Source organism: Microtus oregoni, unplaced genomic scaffold (assembly GCF_018167655.1).
Source record: "Microtus oregoni isolate MIOR12 unplaced genomic scaffold, Mior012 000000F_ref0000247, whole genome shotgun sequence".
Classification (NCBI taxonomy): domain Eukaryota; kingdom Metazoa; phylum Chordata; class Mammalia; order Rodentia; family Cricetidae; genus Microtus; species Microtus oregoni.
Window position 1 is genome coordinate 64,345,866 of NW_024543059.1, and position 17,600 is coordinate 64,363,465.

The window sequence follows — 17,600 nt, forward strand, 5'->3', positions numbered from 1 at the left end:
GGGTTCAATCCAAGTTATATGACTGATTTGTTATGTGACTTCTGTCAAGCCACCTAATAACTTAGCTTTATTTTCTTTATCATAAGATGCCAAAAGGACTCAGGTCTGCTTTTAGTGTTAGATTATTTCTAAATCTCCTGCTAGACAAAGATTGCTCAGTAAACAATATCACCTCTAATCCACGTACTTCAAGAAGACACAAAAAAGGTTTCACTCTTCCTTTTTATAATTGTTTTCTTTGAGCTTTACATTTTTCCCCGCTCCCCCTCTTCCCTCTCTCTCCCACATCCCCTCTCCCGTGACCCTCACGCTCCCAATTTACTCATAAGAGCTTGTCTTTTAAATTTTAGTTTCATACTTTACTGGGTTAATTTTTGAAAAACGAACACTTTAAATGGTTCATGTATGTGTGTGTTTATGTGGATTTGTACACATGAGTCCTAATACTTCTAGGGGCCAACAATGTTGGGTCCCTCTGGAACTAGAGTTATAGGTGATGTTTGTAAGCCACCAGAAATGGGTTTTGTGGTTCAAAGTCTTGTGTGTCTGCAAGAATAGCAAGGGTTGAGCCATCTCTCCAGCCCAGGGCTTCATTCTGGGCTGAACAATTCTGTATATTTGCCACATGCATGACCTCATGCTGCTATTTCATCACTCAAAGTGGTTGTGCTTCCACGAGTAGTATCCTCCTTGGTGCCCTTTGTCCCCCACCCCAAAGCCTGGAACCCCTGGAATGGTTTCCTCTTCCCAAATGGCATATGGCTAGAACCTCAAGCTGTGGAGCCTTTCAACACGAGTTCTTTTCACTCAGCAGCTGAATGGATAGTTTCGCTGGAGCATCTACCTTCTCAACATCTGCTTGTACTCTGTGAATATTGATCTTGCTAAGAGCAATGCTTTATTAATGGCAACATTTCTTTGACAAAAGAAACATATACCCTTATCCATTCTAAATCATACTATGTTGTCTTTGTGTGCGCACAATCATGGGATACTTAATCACTGAAACTTCAATACATTAAATCTTATTGAAGAGATCTATGATATTAAAAATGCTATGTGTATTTTAAAAAAATTCTATGAGGAAATAAGGTGATTAAAATGTCAATGAAATAAAATATTGAACAAAATTTTAACCATTAATGAATGCCTTTCTTTTTATTTATAAATAGATAATGATTATTTTAAATTACGATGGATTGTGTATCTATTATTGCTGAATTTTATTTTTAAAATGTTATTTCTAGAAGAATAGAAAATCTGTTTTTGCAAATACTCATGATTTTACTGCTAAAAATTAAACATATAAACTTGTTGATTGCATGAGGATTACATAGTTTTCAAAATTCTTTTTGTGTGTGACAAGTATCTGAAGCTTGTAGCCTACTTTAAATAGAAATCCCAAGTTTGTTAACATGATTTTCACAGTCCACACTTCCTTCTCTGCTGCATATTTTCCCTAAACTCGTTGTCTTATCTGCATGCACCACAGTCAGAAAGACCTGTTTGCAGTTGCCTGTGTGTGCCATTCCTTTCCTGCCCTTCTCTACCTTGTTACCCTGTTTGTGCTGCAGTAATGTTGCCTGGAGTGTCGTATGACAAACTGTCTGTTGTAGGCAGTGCTATCTGGGGTTCTGCTTGCTCCTTTTTCCTTAGTCCCCTCCTCGTTTTCTAGCTAATGTTCTGTCTAGCAGTTAAATACTCCTCTAACTTAGATTATAAGGTCTTTGAGAGTGGGAATGTTGCTTCTTCAGCATCTAGCTGTAAGCCTCTCCCAGCAACAAGTTAACGTAACGAAAATACTAATTAACGAATTCAGCATGGAGGATTTGATTTTAGTTGTTTGAAACTTAATCGTATGTAACAATTTTCAGCATTTTACTTATAACAAATTTTCTCTTTCACACTAATTTTGTGCCTATCAATTTTTGTTTTGATTTGTTGTTTTGAAACAGTATCTCAATTTGTAGCTTTAGCTGTTCTGGAATTCATTATTTCCTCCAGCTGGCCTCAGACTCACAGAGATCTGCCTTTCTCTGCCTCCTGAGTCCAGGGATTAAAGGGGTGTGCCACCACACCTGACTGTGCTTCTATTTTCAGATGGGTAAGGCTTTCAGGAAGCTGACTGAAGATGAGTTTTGAGAATCACTTTCCCGGTGGACATTGCCCAGTGTCTGAGTAAGAAGGAAGGACTGTGGTGTGGGTTTTGGCTCTCTGCCACCGTGTTGCCTCACGACCCTGAGTAAACTAACGGACTAGATGGGGTGGCCCTTGAAGATTCAGGACCAGATTGTTTCCAAAGATTACTTCATTTTTGATTTAATAAAGAGATACAATTTAATAAAAAAACACAAGTGATTATCATTAGTAAATGCAGGAAAATCTGGAATGATATATTTTCTAATCTGTGAATGCTATGGAATATAGATAATCGGAAATTTATGTTACCTACAATCTTAGTTTATCCTTAATCTAAGAGTCCAAAGTAAAATAAGTCAAACTGACAGGATTATAAATCTACAAGTTAACTTAACATGTTGATTCACATAATGTTTAGATTACATTTTAGTTTCTTTCACCAATACATAATTTATCTGTTTAATATTATACATTCCAATGCATTTCTATCATTCTGCAAATGAACATATGTCTTAAAAAATCTCTCTGTGGCCAATTACTCATTCCCTGCAGCCTTTTTTTTAAAAAAAATAAGAAGCAATATTAAAACAATTATAAAACTGCTTTCCTATGATTTAGGTCATTCATAATATGTATAGCCAAGTTTTGCAAAGTTTAATTGAATGGCATTTAGGTAGGAATTTTATAAAGGTTTGTGATGGTGTTATTTGGACAGAACAAAGGCAGTATTTCCTTTCTTGTCCTCCCCTCCTCCTGGACCTCTTTTCTCCACCTGCTTGAGGAAAGCTGTATTTCTTCGGACAAGCCTTATAATTGCTCCTCTGTGCTTGATTTGGGGCTCAGGAAAGGCCCGTAGCATCTGTAAAGCTGGCAGCGAAATGGTATTTCCAGGCAAGCACAGGGCTGCTGGGTAGTGAGCCAATCCACTGCTTTGTCCTAGCAGCTGAGAACCTTGCCGGAGTATTACCACGGTGTTCAGTAACACAGACCTGTGCCATGAGCAAGGAGAGCTCTGAGCAAGTGTGAGGGTCAATATTTATAGACCACGACGTAGCTGCCTTGCTCAGGGACAAGGAGAAACACACACACACAAAGAGCCAGTCAAGAAAGACAACAGTGGAGGGAACTTGATTTTGAATGTCTGTTCTGAAAAAAGCATTTCTTTCTCTCAGGTTCAAACTTCTGCTGAATCACAACCATTTGGCGCTGAGCTATGACAAGAGAGGAAACAAAAAGTTAAAGGAGCAACCGGGCCACACGTGAAGAGGTAAGACATCAACCAGTTTAAGCTGGCGTTTACTTGTTAAGCCCACCTTCCTGTTAGCTGCTATGCATCAGTGGGCAAAGGGCTGTGGGGCTTGGTTCAGCCTGTGAGGAGGGGCTGCCTGCTCTTATGAACGTTCATGGAGGCAGTGTAGGTTTGTACTCCTGCTGAGAATGCCTGGACCTTCTTAGTGTGGGTGGCGGCAGCCACGCTTGAACACCGATTTCATGCTCTCTCATTTCTACCAGACTGAAGTTTGCCAGTTGGTAACTTTCTATTTAACTTTTTATAATATTAAGGCATTATTAGTCTTAGTTACGTTTTGTGGTCTAAAGATGGAATATAGAAAATGCATGTCAACTCATAGAGATGTACTTACTAGACAATACCAGAATGTAGAAACAGGGAATGTGGGTAACATAGGGTCTTTTTGATAAAATAAAACTTCACTGGGCTGTCCACTGAAACAGTTACTGTTACCTTTGGAAGGAATGAACCTGGAGTGACAAGAATAGTGTTCATTATGCAAAGTATTAAAGACAAGCAGTTAGGAGATAATCCCTGCTTGCCCAGATGACTTGCTGTTGGGTTTTTATGAGCTGTGTCCCCTTTATTAATATGAAATCCGTCAGCATCAACAGCTATCCATTGCTCAGTGTTTTCCTGTTACTGCAGGTAGTGGGTTAAAAACTTCCGTGTGCATGTATTGCTCTGGTATGCTCGGTTACGCTTATCTCTGATTGTACTAAAAGCAACAAGGCTGAAAGCACAGAAATCGTTCTGTGCACTTTCCTGTTTAGAACACTTTTGAAATGTGTATACTTTTATGTTTTTATCTACCGTATGGTGGTTTGGAGAGTCAGTATTCTGTTTCACTAGAACTATGGCATTAAGTACATGAAAATTGCTTAGCAATATAGTGGATACAGTGCAAAGTTACTGGTTTGATCTTTAGATTGTGGAGCTACAAATCCTTGCATGCTATTTAAACTTTGTAGGCTATGTTACAGGTGATGGTTTGAGTTCCAGTGAATTTTCTGTACTATTGTTATAGATATCAATGTTGAAACAAAATAGGGTTTAAATAATGTCAGTAGAGATACAAGGAAGAACTAATATGTGACACAGATTTACACAGGAAGCAACTCCTTTTGAAATGTAATGGGCCATATCAAAACAGCAGCCAGAATAGCTCTAAATGAAACATAAGCATCTTCGAATTAGGTCAGAATTTACAGAGAATTGCTTTGATTGATGGATGGATGGAATTTGGGGAAGTGTTACTGGGACTGGGTTTTTGTATGTAGTTTTCACTGCTGTTGTTCATGCTGCACTGATCTCCATCTCAGCTTCCTAGGGGAGACTGCAGGTGTCAGTCATTATGGCCTCTAGAGGCTGCAAAATGTTGGGTTTTGTTTGTTTTACTAGAGAACTGTGTAGCCTTGGCTGTCCTGGAACTTGCTCTGTAGATCAGGCTGGCCTCCAGCTCAGAGATCTGTCTGCTTCTGCCCCTCAATTGACTTCTGGGATTATAGGCTTGTGCCACCATCACCTGGCCATATGCATATTTTTAAAAAGATTTATAAAACATCAGTTGGGAGACATATAGGCTGTTTCCATATTCTACATATTGTGATGAAAGCAGCTCTGAAGGATGAATAAGCAGATGTCTCTATAGGAAGACACAGAGTCTGTTGGGAACAGACCCAAGAGTCGTGCACTTGTTATCATGTGACAGATGTCTTCCTTGCTTTTTAAGGAACCTCTATACTGATTCAGAAATCATGGCTGTACCAGTTTGGATCAACACTAACAGTGAATAGGTGTTCCCTTTCCCCACATCCACCCCAGTGTTTCTCTTCTCTTCTCTTCTCTTCTCTTCTCTTCTCTTCTCTTCTCTTCCCTTCCCTTCCCTTCCCTTCCCTTCCCTTCCCTTCCCTTTCTTTCTTTTTTTCTTTCTTTCTTTCTTTCTTTCTTTCTTTCTTTCTTTCTTTCTTTCTATCTCTTAACCATTCAGACTGGAGGAAGGTGAAATCTCAAATATTTTACTTTGCATTTTCCTGATTGGGAAGGATGAACATTTAAAATATTTCTTAGCTATTTATGTTTATTCTTTTGAGAACTCTCTGTTAAGTTCTATTCCTTGTACGGTGTTTAGATTTTTTTTTTTTTGGTATGTTTTAGACACTAACCCTCTGTCAGAATTATCACTGGTAAAGGATTTTTCCCATTCTCTAGGCCACCTCTTGATTGATGGTGTCCTTTGCTCTGCACAAGCTCTTTAGTTTAGTTTAGATTATGTTTGTTGATTGTTGGTGTTAATGCCTACACTATCAGGACCCAGTTGAATAATCCTTTATTAATTTTAAGGTTGATATTTGGTCCTAAAATTCATGTTAACATTTAGTGCTTGTTATATCCTTATAATCTAACTCTTTTTGTATTTGTTTGAAAATTTGCCTTTCAGCTTATAACTAGGTTTTTATTGTTTTAAACACTGTTCTGTTTGAAAATGCATAATGATTGGTCTAGAATGGACAAATTGAAACCAGCTGATTAAGTCCATCAGTAAATTTTTCTTTGCTGCACGGTGAATATTGTAATTTCTTCTTCATTCAGTATCCTGCTTCGTTTTTATATTCCATGAGTGCATCTTTGTTTTAATCCCTTTCTTATAAATGTTCTTTTCATTTCTCCTTAGAGCTTTGTTTCTGAAGTGCCCTGTTGAATCTTTATGGAAGGAAAACAGGGCAAATAAGACACTGCGGCAAAAATAAGGCAGAGTTTAAGAGAAAAGAATAGAAATTATAATGCCAAAAGTGGGATATATTTCTGTTGAAGATTGGTTGGGTATTTTAAAATGTGAGAGACGTCTTCAATATTATTTTGACCAATCATGCTGATCATATTTCTAAGTATCATTTATCATGTTTCTAAATACTATTTTATATAGGCATATTATAACACATAAAAATGTGTGGAGCCTTTTGCATTGTGCTTTAAGCATCTATTAAAGCAATTATAAACTAAGCACATGTTAATAGTCGTTTCTTAATGGCCCTAGCTCCCCGAGGCTTGTTTTCTGTGCTGTACATCCCTCCGTCATGCTACCTTGGAAGCAAAAGTCCTCACTTTGATAAACACCGCACATTCCAACAAATCTCCTCCCATCCCTAGCCTTCCGATGTCCTTGGAAAAGATAGCATTCTTAGAATTGTGAATTTTTCTGATCTTGCTAACACTTTTGTTCTATGCTCACTTTCTGCCGTTCCTTCTGGAATGTTACTGTTTTTTGTTCCAGCAACAAGTTTGGTGTTTTTTAAAATGGTCTACCCTGTGTTGTTTCTCTCAAGAATTGCTTGGACTCAGCAACTGCATCCTTTCTAGGAATCTCACGGGTCACCTTAGCCTTCCATATCAACCTTGGTCCCACACTTAAAGAACCTTAGATTACAATGTTTGTGTCTACAATGAGACCAAATGAATTGTGTCTGGGACTTAAAATTTATTCTTATTTACTTTTCCAATGCTTGTAATATAACAAATATTTCACGATTAGAGGAAATAAAATGTATTTATTTTACACAGACTTTTTATATAGGCCTCTTATGTTAATACTTTTTAAAAACATTGATTAGTTGAAGAGATAGAAAGTTTTTCAAAAAGGAATAAATACTTTAAAGGCAGTAACAATACTGTACTTTTTCTGGCATCAATTACACGTAGGAGAGAGAGAGAGTAAGGAAGAGGAAAAAATCATATATGATCATTTATAGGGACATACCAAGCAAGAAGATATTCATTGAACAAAAGTACAAAATGACATTGGCTACGAAATATAAATCAAGAATATGCACCCAATATTGGCTCAGTCGTCCTGACCAAATTTGTCAATATAATCAATAAATGGCTGCCACAGCACTGAATGCTGTGATACAGTAAATGATTACCTCTGTGAACAGTGTCTCATCTCCCAAAGGCCCAGAGAAAGCTTCAGGGGTATAGGTCCGTCTTTATGAGTCAGAAAATTAGAATTGCAGAATGGAGTTGCTCCCAGTGAGCCCAGTAAAGGTATTCCTTCAGTCATAGTTACTCTTGCAGAGACAGAGACTTAAGGAAAAGACACAGAAGCATGGCTGAAGAATTCCCAACCATGAAAGGTGATCCTCTGTTTAAGTCCAAAGGAGAATTCTCCTCTCAAAATAGAAATGTTGAAAGAAAAGGAAGTCAGTGTTTAAGAATGTTGAGGAATAACAGCTGTTTCTTTAAGCTCTGAAATTCAATAAAAATAAAAATTATTTTGCGTTTAATTCTGTTTTGTTTACGCCTTTAAGCTCTAAAATTCAATAAAATTAAAAATTATTTTGTTTTTAATTCTATTTTGTTTACGCAGAATGTATAAAGTGCTTGCTATCTGAACTATTTCCTATACCACTGACAAACATAGAGTTCCATGGACTATTTAGAACATTGGGTTTTCCTGTTCAGTGTGGTTTTACTCTTTGGTGTGTTCTGCCACTGGGTTCACTCCTATTTAGGGCTTAAAAACCTCTTCCAAGACATTGAGTAGGACTCTTGTTTGCTTAACCTTGACTTGTATCTTTCCGAGGAATGAAAACAATACTGGTATTTTCATAGGAAAATGTAGTGACTTTTTAATTGCTTAAAAGAGACCATAGTCAGCATGAAATTTTTTAGATGTATTTTTTTTTTCCACACAACGGTCCTGTGGCCCATTTGAATTGGAACAGGTGCCATTTCAGAAAGTTTACTGGTACAAATTTTGTACATCTTTCTCCTCTATCAAATAATATGAGGTACCTGGGACAATAGAGGTTGCTTTGGTCATGAGAATAGACATGGATCTACTTCCCATTATCCAGCAAAGACAGAAACACGAGCCTGATTCAATATAGTCTCAAAGATTATCCAAGACCAAATCCCAGTCCTGCTCCTCTGCCTCTGAGAAGAGGTCAGAGAACTTTGTGGCTGAAATGCAGCGTGAGGGTTTTTACTAAACCGGTAGTCTGCTTTACTACTTCATTTCTTTAGCGGTTTTCCTTGCCAGTGATTATTTTCCAGTAAGTATCCATGGCATGCGATAAGAAAAGGAGAATATATTAACTTTTAAATGGAATTCTTTTATGTTAGAGATGGGCAAATGTGTGAGCAGTGGGTAACAAAACTTGACAAACATCGTTTAAAAGTATATAATTAAAAAGTAATTCACAAAGAAAAGACATTTTTTTAAGATTAAAGGCAGTATATGACCTTTATTGGATTGATTTACTCATTCCATATTTATTCCATATATTATATTTTAAGATTAATTTGTTTATGTCTGTTTTATACTATATTAGACTCCTTCGTGTTATTTCTTAAATCCTGAAAGTTGAATCTTTCAGTTTCTGTCCTCACATGAGCTAAAGTACTTTTCCAATCATTATAACCTTAAAATATTTTTGAATCATATTCTCTTACTTTCTCTTCTGGTTTTCCTATTTATCTTGGTAGTACAGTCATATTTACACCCTATAATCATTTTTCTTGAAAATATGGTGACTAAACTTAAAACAAAAGTAATGAAAATTATATATTTTGATTGTAGCTTAAGAAATCTAGAGAGTGAATGGCTAAGTTATTTATAATTTTGTCTTGAAGTTGTTTTGTTTTTGAATGTCCAGCAGGTAGAAGATTTGAATAAAATAAACACATTTTCTAGATTAAACTGAATTCTATCTAGAATTTGAAAGAAAATTTTCTTTAAAAATTTCTGCCTTCATCAATAAGTTAAACAGCATTCCTTTTCTATTTCATGAAGTAGTTGAGAATTATTGCTATTAATTCTTCAAGGGACTGGTAGAGTCACCTGTGAATCCATTGGGCCTGTACTTTTAACTAGGACATATTGAAAAAAGTTTCATTATAATTGATTGTTATAGATTTATTTAAATGTTCTCATCTTGGCTTAACTTTATGAGGTCCTATGCATTGAGAAAGGCATCAATTTCATTTTCTTTTTCCAAGTTTGTGAAATATAAGTTTGAAAGGTATGTTCAAATTTTTCTGAATTATGTTGATTTGATATGTCTTGTAATTCTTTTCATTTCTAATTTTATTACTTTGGGTGGTCTTTTTTGATTAGTTTGGCTAAGGATTTGTCAACCTTGTTTATCTTTAAGAGAACCAACTCTTTCATTCATTCTTAGTGAATTTTTTGTTTTGTTTCTGTTTCATTCGTTTCTGTCCTGTCTTTAATTATTCATTTCTGTCAGTGATTTGTGGAAAAATAGGAGGGTGGCAGCTGGATGAGCAGAGGTGTTTACCTTGTTCTGTATTCATATCTGTTTTTCCATTGCACCCCTTAATCAATTATTAAGTAGAAAAAAAGAAAACACTTGTCTTCCTCTCTCAGAAGCTAATAGCTGCCAATAGATCAAATTTCGGGTGGGATAGTATGCCCAGCTCCACTCTCCATGCTAGGATTTGGTCTGGCTTGGGCTTGTGCAGGGGTTGTGCATTCTGCCGCAGTTCTATGAGTTCATATGGACCGTTGCCCTATTGTGTCCAGAAGATAATATTTCTTCATAGCTATCCAGCATTTCAGGCTCTTACACTCTTTCCACTTTCTCTGCAGCAGTGATTTCCAAGTCTTGGGAGAAGGGGTGAGGTTTATATATTCTTTAAGTTCTGACCCTTCTGCAATAGTTTGCCTTTGACCACTGGCCAGTATGGGACACTGCATTGGTAACCTTCTATTGTAAATAGAAACTTTTCAGATGAGGAATGAGAGATTTACTGATCTGTGGCTATAATAATAAGTCATTGCAAGTTTTTTTAAGGTGTTTTTATAGTGCTTATGACCTATCAAAGTTTAGGTTTTCAATCCTAATATTGGTGCCAGGCTCAACTTTTATTCTGTACAGCAGAACTTGAGTCCAATCAGGAAACAGTTGGTTAGTCACATGACGCTCATGTTACTTAAGTGGGCACGTCTTTTCAGGCCGGTCATTATTTCAGCTTTCAGGGTTCAAGACTGATGCTTGCTTTCTCTTTCAGTAGCTTGCATATCACCTTCAGGCACAGTAAAACTAATCACTAGCGGTAAAGCTTTCAAATCTTTCCAGCCTGATTTTATCATATTCTATGACTCACTCAATCATATGGCATCTTCATCAATAGGGTTTTACTATTAAGGGTTTCCCTGTGTAGCCTTGGCCCTGGCATTACATGTTTGTGTTGCTATACTCGTCTATGGAGAAGTTGTTTCGTGAATAACTAAAAGTTAAGTCCAGCCTCAACCTGTGACTCTCTGCATTCTGCTATCCGCCTTCCTTTACCAGAATCAAAGTGACCTCCTTCCCATACGTCCCAGATTCCTGGGGAAAGTTTCAAGACCTTTGAGGAAACATACTCCATTGAATTACTGCCTTTTGCTCTGGGTTCAAATTACCCACTGAAAATTGTGTCCTGAAGATACTTACAATTCTTCTTAAAATCTGTTTTAATATCATAAAAGTGATATTTAATTTTATTTATATCTTCATTACTATTGATCTTGAATTTGAGGGGCTTATTGGTAGTTACTTTTTTCTTTATGTATCTCTTTATGCTTTTGAAGAAGTTGTATTTCTCTTTTTCATTTACAGTACTTGGGTTTTTTTTTTTAGATGAAATCAGATAATCCTGAGTCTAAGTGGTCTTTGGAGACCCTTTCTCAGCAACTGTATTCATGTGCTCTTTATTACTTTAAAATTCCAACTTATCTGTTTTGAAATAAAAATATCCCCTGGAATATCTTTATTTTCAGAAGTAATTAAAATTTTCTTCATCTCCATTGAAGCATGGCAAGCTCTTTTATATTCAGAAATAGTAACATTGAATTTATTCACAGACTCTGTGGTCCAGAAGGACTTTATTAATCAAGTTTTTTTTTTTTGTACCTCTACTGGATCATTACCTAGTTCCACTATCTTTGTGAAGCCATCTTTGCTTCATAATCCTGCATTGCAGTTTTAAATCTTTGTGCTACCTTTCAGTTTGTATTGCATTTGTGTTTGTACTTTTATTTTTTAATTTTATTTTTTATTAATTTTATATACCAACTATAGTTTCCCCCTTTCTCCCCTCCTCCCCCACCCCTGTCAAGGTTGAGTAAGGCCTAAGTATGGACTAAAAGTATGTTTCTTGTTGAATGAGGCTTAAGCATTAGGACATGTTAGAGTGGTTGTGTTAGGCTCAACTTGGCTCTTGAAAATACTATAGGCTGGAGCATGTAGGCACAGTGCTTATGTTAAAGCAGTGCTTACATTAGCTATTTACAGAAATATTATCTTTATGGGAAATTATGAATGAATAATAGCTACAATTAAGTTTTTCTGCTTTCATTTCCTATGTGATGGGACTACAGACATATGCTGCCATGATGGTGGACACTATGTTCGGGTTAGAACCCAAGGTTCTATGCATGCCAGGCAAGCACTTTACCAACGGCCACATCCCTAGCCCTCTAAATTTTTCTTTTAAGTTTAACTTTTTCTATATCTTTCACTTTCAATTTTCTCTTTCCTTATATCAGAAAACTTTTCTTTTATGTAATTTAGAGATATTATTCTTGATTTTCACATTGGATATGAAATATCCAAAAGTTAGAACAATTTTTATGATAGGAAGATAAAACACAGTTGTTATCTTTCACTCTGCTTTCATTTAGCTGTACAAAAGTTAAAAAAGTAGAAAAGTATTGAATAAAATTTGAATAATCTACCTAAATCGAGATTAAGTTATGTATTCTCTCATTTTATAATTAATAGCGCCTTGATCAGCATTATGCCATAGATAGTTTTATATAGGATAATTGCTTTATTTAATACACATATACATGTTAATTATAGAGAAAGGTCTTTATAGTAGTCTCTCTTCTAAAAATGAGTAAATAGAAGTCCAAGAAGGCTAAACAACAGTGCTTAAGATAAGACAGCTTGCCAAGTACATGCAGGAAGTGTGAAATCCAGCTCTTTCTGACTTGAGACACCATAGTTTGATATGTGAGTTTATGCATGTTCAACTTTTCTACTCTTAAACGTGCTAAATTCTGAGAAAGCCACGAAGCAGTACAGAGGCTTCAAGAGGAGGGATATGCTCAAACCAGACATCCCAGCTCTGGTCTCTACAAGAAGGACAAGGCCTTGTCTATAGTCACCATAGGATGAGTGAATCTCGATTTAGGTAGATTATTCTAATTTTATTCAATACTTTTCTACTTTTGTAACTTTTGTACAGCCAGATGAAAACCTTTCAGGAAAGCATGCTCTTGCAGAATATTGTTTTTGAGATAGTTAAAACCCTTTATATTCTATCTAGAGATTTTTGCTTTTTAAAAATTTCACTTAGATTCTATTAGTCTTTTATATTAATGTTAACACACTAATATTGCATCGTTTTTTATAGTACATCAACATAAAAATAGATGTATTTGGTTATTCAGATAGGAGGTTTCAGCCAGGCAGTGGTGACACAGTCCTTTAATCCCAGCATTTGGAAGGCAGAGACAGGTGTATCTCTGTGTGTTTGAGGCCAGCCTGGTCTACAAGAACTAGTTCCAGGACAGGCTCCAAAGCTACAGAGAATCCCTGTCTCGATATACCAAAAAAAAAAAAAAGAAAAAGAAAACAAAAACAAAGAAAGATAGGTTTCCTGTAGTGTAGCCTCTCCCCTGTTCTGCTTTTCAGGAATATATTTGAAATTACATGGGTCAGGAAATGATATTAAAAATAAATTTTATTTCCTCATCCAGCTTATTAACTTTTACCCTTTTTGGAAACAACTTAGGTGTGGAAGAAATAAAAATGCAGTTTACAATAAAGAAATGCTCTGTTGATTTTCCCATGCTTGTCCTCTATTTTAGAAGAAATATTTTAACATGGTTATACATTGTGGCTTTTTTTTGGAAGGTTTGTAATTTTAAAATCATTTTCACAATAACTATTTCTCTTGACCTCGCTGACCCAAATACTTTGAAGTGAGCATGTGCATGAATTTCATGCATGAGAGAGTTACAGTGCAAGAGATAAGATAGGGTAAAAACAAAAATCTATGTATCTTGACCTGACTGGTTAGTTCTAAATTTTGGTGATCTTAATTACAGTATATGAAACTGTGAAAAAGTAAAGATTCAATTATGTTAAGATACACATAAAACAATGAGTAGCCAATGAGCAAATCATAAAAAAAAAAAAAACCCTCTGGGAATGTTACCTAATACTGTTTCTGCAAAGTGAGAAAAGAATGTCGTGATTCTAGTGGGAGGACACCTGCACAGACACTGGGGAATTTGGTGGGAGTTTTCTTTGGTGAGAGCCACAGAACTATCACATAGAGATGGTAATGGAAAGTAAGGTAGAACTAATAATTCCTTAAAGATCTGCATAAGCTGTGTATTATGCAAACAAAGAGTTTGTAAGGAACACAGGACAGTTCAAACAAAATCCTGAAGACCTCAGAGCCTGTGGTGGTGAATTACATTACAGATAGTGAGATGTGCAAACTTTTATAAACTGTGTCGAAATCCCGATCTCTGCTTCTGCTGTAATGCCTCATCCATACAGGCCATCACCAACCAATACTGCTTGTTCCGTGAGACCTGAATGCAAATAAAGGAGAAAATGTTTTAACTCTACCTTTCTGCAAAAGTCTTAACATTTCAAGCTAAATTTTCTCAATATGCCGTTTGTTTTCGTGTGAGTGCTTGGAAGCTGATTTCGTATAGTTTATGTGTATTTTGCCAGCTGTCGAATATGATCCATTTTTGTTTTGTTAATTACCTTGTCCTTGTAGGAGTGTGGTAAGGTTGTGCCCACGCCTCTTCAGGTTTGATTCTTCATGGATTCAGATTCCTTGAGCTCTTTGGCTATCATGAGTCCAGCTGCTGGACTCTTGAGTCTGCCTTTTCGGACTTCATTTTCACAACACAGTTTCTGGGAACCCTCAGAAGGCTTTCTCATTTCCTAAGCTTAGCCCCCTGCCTGCCTCTACATCTCCTGAATTGCTGCCAGGTGATCCTCCCAACCCCCAGGGCCAGCACTGGTATTCTCCCAGGTTTCTATTGTTTTCTTTGCCTCCATGCTGTGGTTCTTCAGTGCCCTTCATCCTTAGTGTCTCCCTGCTGCAAGGCATGCTCCCTAAGCTGGGAAGTGATGGTACTTAGAATCATTGTAGTCAACCAAGATGCTCAAGGGTTTCCTGCTGCTGTTGATTGCTTTGTGGACCACGAGCCAGGGGGTGTTACCCTGTACCCATCACTTTTCTATTATGTTTGTGCCTGAAGTGCAGTTTCTGCAAAGTGGAAAATGGAAATGTTTCCCACTATGATTAGCTTTTGTTTTAAGGTTGTCCTGTATGTTTGCTTAGGCACTAAAGCCCTAAAGTGTTTCCAGTAATAGAATCCTGTCTTTTAACTTTTCCTCCCTTTCCTGGGGTCATGTCTGCCAGCAAGGTTGATGCACCAGGGGGGTTACCTGGACATTTATCAAGTTTTAACAGAAACTTTCAGTGTCTGAATCTCTAGTCCTATTGCCAGGTGCACCTTGCCAAGTCTGTACCCTTCCTCAAGAGCAAATTCTTTTTCAAATTTCCACCTTGAAAATTAGCTTTAAAAATCTATGCAATTCAGCACATAAGATAATAATCAGAGAATCTCAATCTCATCCTCTCTGCTTCTTTCTTTTTTTTTCCTTGCTCCCTCCCTTCTTCCTTCCTATCTTTCTTTCTTTTTTTTGGCACATATGCTATATACCCTAAAGTCTTACGTGGTCTGTCATGCTACATAGTTAAGAACTATTATATATATATATATATGTATATATATACATATATATATATACATACACACACATATATCAGACAAATTATTTTTAGATAAATTCTTTAGCTTTAAATAAATCTGATTGCCCACTAGTCATCTAGAATGTAGGCTTAATGTGTGGGCCTCCAAGTAGTGAGACTATTGATAACACAACTGACTTGTTTTTCTAGACAGTGGCCAGAACAGTTAGATACCTTTCCAATAAAATGCGAGTTTGTACTAAACCTGGACACCATGATGGAGCCAAGCTCACTTTCTTTGCTCAGTGTTATGTTGATAAAACACAATTTCTATTTCAGCAAGTGTGCTACAGGCATGGTCACTTAATGATGGGGTGTATTTTTGGAAGTGCACAGATGGATGACTTGCCTGTGTGCAAGCATGATTGTGTGCATTTGCACAGTGTTAGCTTGCTCTCCTTAAGGGCTGTAACTGGTCCCAGCACCATCTCTGTTCCTTCCATCTTTAACTGAAATCGCCTCGTGTAGGTGTGACGGTGACACATTAAAGGCTGTCTAACTGCCTCTTTTAAAAATAAAATGTGTTTATTCATAAGTAATAATGCAACAAGGTATGTATACTTAAGTGCCCTCTGACAGTCTTGTTTGTGTTCACTTTCCCTTCCTTGAATGTTTTGATGTCCTTTGTACTGCTAATCATTCATATTGACTTAAAAAAGAAAAACCTAGTACTGGTTGAACTTTAAAGGGAGTGAACTTAAGAGCCCCTACTCCTTGGGAGGTGACTTGATTCATATGAAGCTTGTTTGTCTTGTTTCTTAGAATAGCTCTTGGAGCTACAGTAATTGGGAGGAATATCGTTAGAAAACCAGGATTCAGTCACCCTTTAATTCAGAGCATTGGTGAGACTTGTTTTGTCCATGTTCACAGGTGAATAAATTCTGAATTATATCAGTAAGTCACAGCATGACTAATCCAGGAGAGAATGACTTGGCATGTGTTTGAATGAGTCATTTTTCTCATCCTAAGCATGCATACTTCATCTAGCCTTTATGAACTTTGATATAACAGTACCTATGCTGCTTATAATTAATAATGATTTGGAATTAATATTGGCATAATGACAGTTATTTTTGGTCCATTGCCAGCTGTTTAAATACCCTTATTGTATAAATAGACTAAATTGAATCACAAAATTTATAGTGCTAGCAGTATTTACAACTTCATTGTGAACCCAAAGCTTTACACATCTGTCTTTCATTTACTATATCTTAAATATAGACTTTTATAACTCAGACAGGGTTATAAGCATTTGTACAAAAATGCTATAATGAAATACTACTTGGAGGAAGAACTAAAATCTCTGAGAGGAGTTTCTTAATAATTAACATGGTCTGAGTTAGTAACCCTTTCTCCCGTGGAAAGGAATAGGTACGTTTCAGATAGAAGGAGAAAGCGGTTTTGACAGAACTCTTGGGAGGCAATTTAAAACAATTTCGAAGGTCTTAAAAGTAATATTTTAGTATACTCAAAATTATTGATACTTTAAAAATGTCTTTGTCTTGTGCTGATTTATGGAATGTTGTCAGATAAACAAAACTTTGCACGGTGTTCACAGTGAGTTAGGATGATACACAAGATAGAGGAACAGACTTCCTGACAGCGAATTTTAAAAGTTATTTTCCCCTGAAACAGTGACTGTATCTCTGTCCAGTTCGAGTATGTAAAAGAAGACTTTTGTTTTTATAGTTAATTTTTTTTTTTTGAGCGCTGAGAGGCCAATTCCCAGTGTATTTCCTCCAGCTGATTTTATTTTGGATAAAGTCATTTTTATCTGATTTTCCTTTGAGAAAACATGGACATTTGCTTCCTTGGCTGACTTACAGGTACTGGTGAGTACTGAGAGACCCACATGAATAAGCTTCACAGATGAGAGCCCACCCCATGCAGAGAAGCCTCCCAGGCCAGCTCTTTGTGCTAAATTGCATGAGGAAACAGGTACTGGGATAGCCGTGGTTCTCAGGTCCTACACACGCTTTTTATAGGGGCACACAGTGTTCTTGACGATAGTAAGGAGAGATTAGAGACTGCTCACTTCTAGAGTGGTACAGTTGGTACGTGGACAAGAAGAAGTAAGAAAGGACAAAGAAGTAGTGAAGAAGAAGGTTCTGCTTGGCGTCCTTCTGCTGCATCCAAGTTGAGATGTGCAGTGTTTACTTTATGTGTTAAGAGTAACATGTCTTGTACTCCATGTGTGTGGTTAGCTTCCAGCCTTTGTGGAAACTGCTGTCTTTGACTTAAGCCTTGGATACCATAGCAGATACTTCCCAAGCTTCAGATGGGGACGTCACACCAGATCTAGGTGATATATTTG

At 36.7% G+C, this 17,600-nt stretch overlaps 1 protein-coding gene across 6 annotated transcripts in view; it reads left to right on the plus strand.

The window, feature by feature from the left end:
- Positions 1-17,600, plus strand: part of Bmpr1b (bone morphogenetic protein receptor type 1B) — a 301,342-nt gene that overhangs the window by 178,083 nt on the left and 105,659 nt on the right. For 5 of the 6 annotated variants that reach the window (XM_041648284.1, XM_041648263.1, XM_041648314.1 and 2 more), the window contains one exon: positions 3,312-3,406. The gene's annotated coding sequence lies outside the window, so the exon portion shown is untranslated. Of the gene's footprint in view, positions 1-3,241; positions 3,407-17,600 lie in introns of those variants that run through there. The other variant, XM_041648293.1, reaches the window with a different exon arrangement.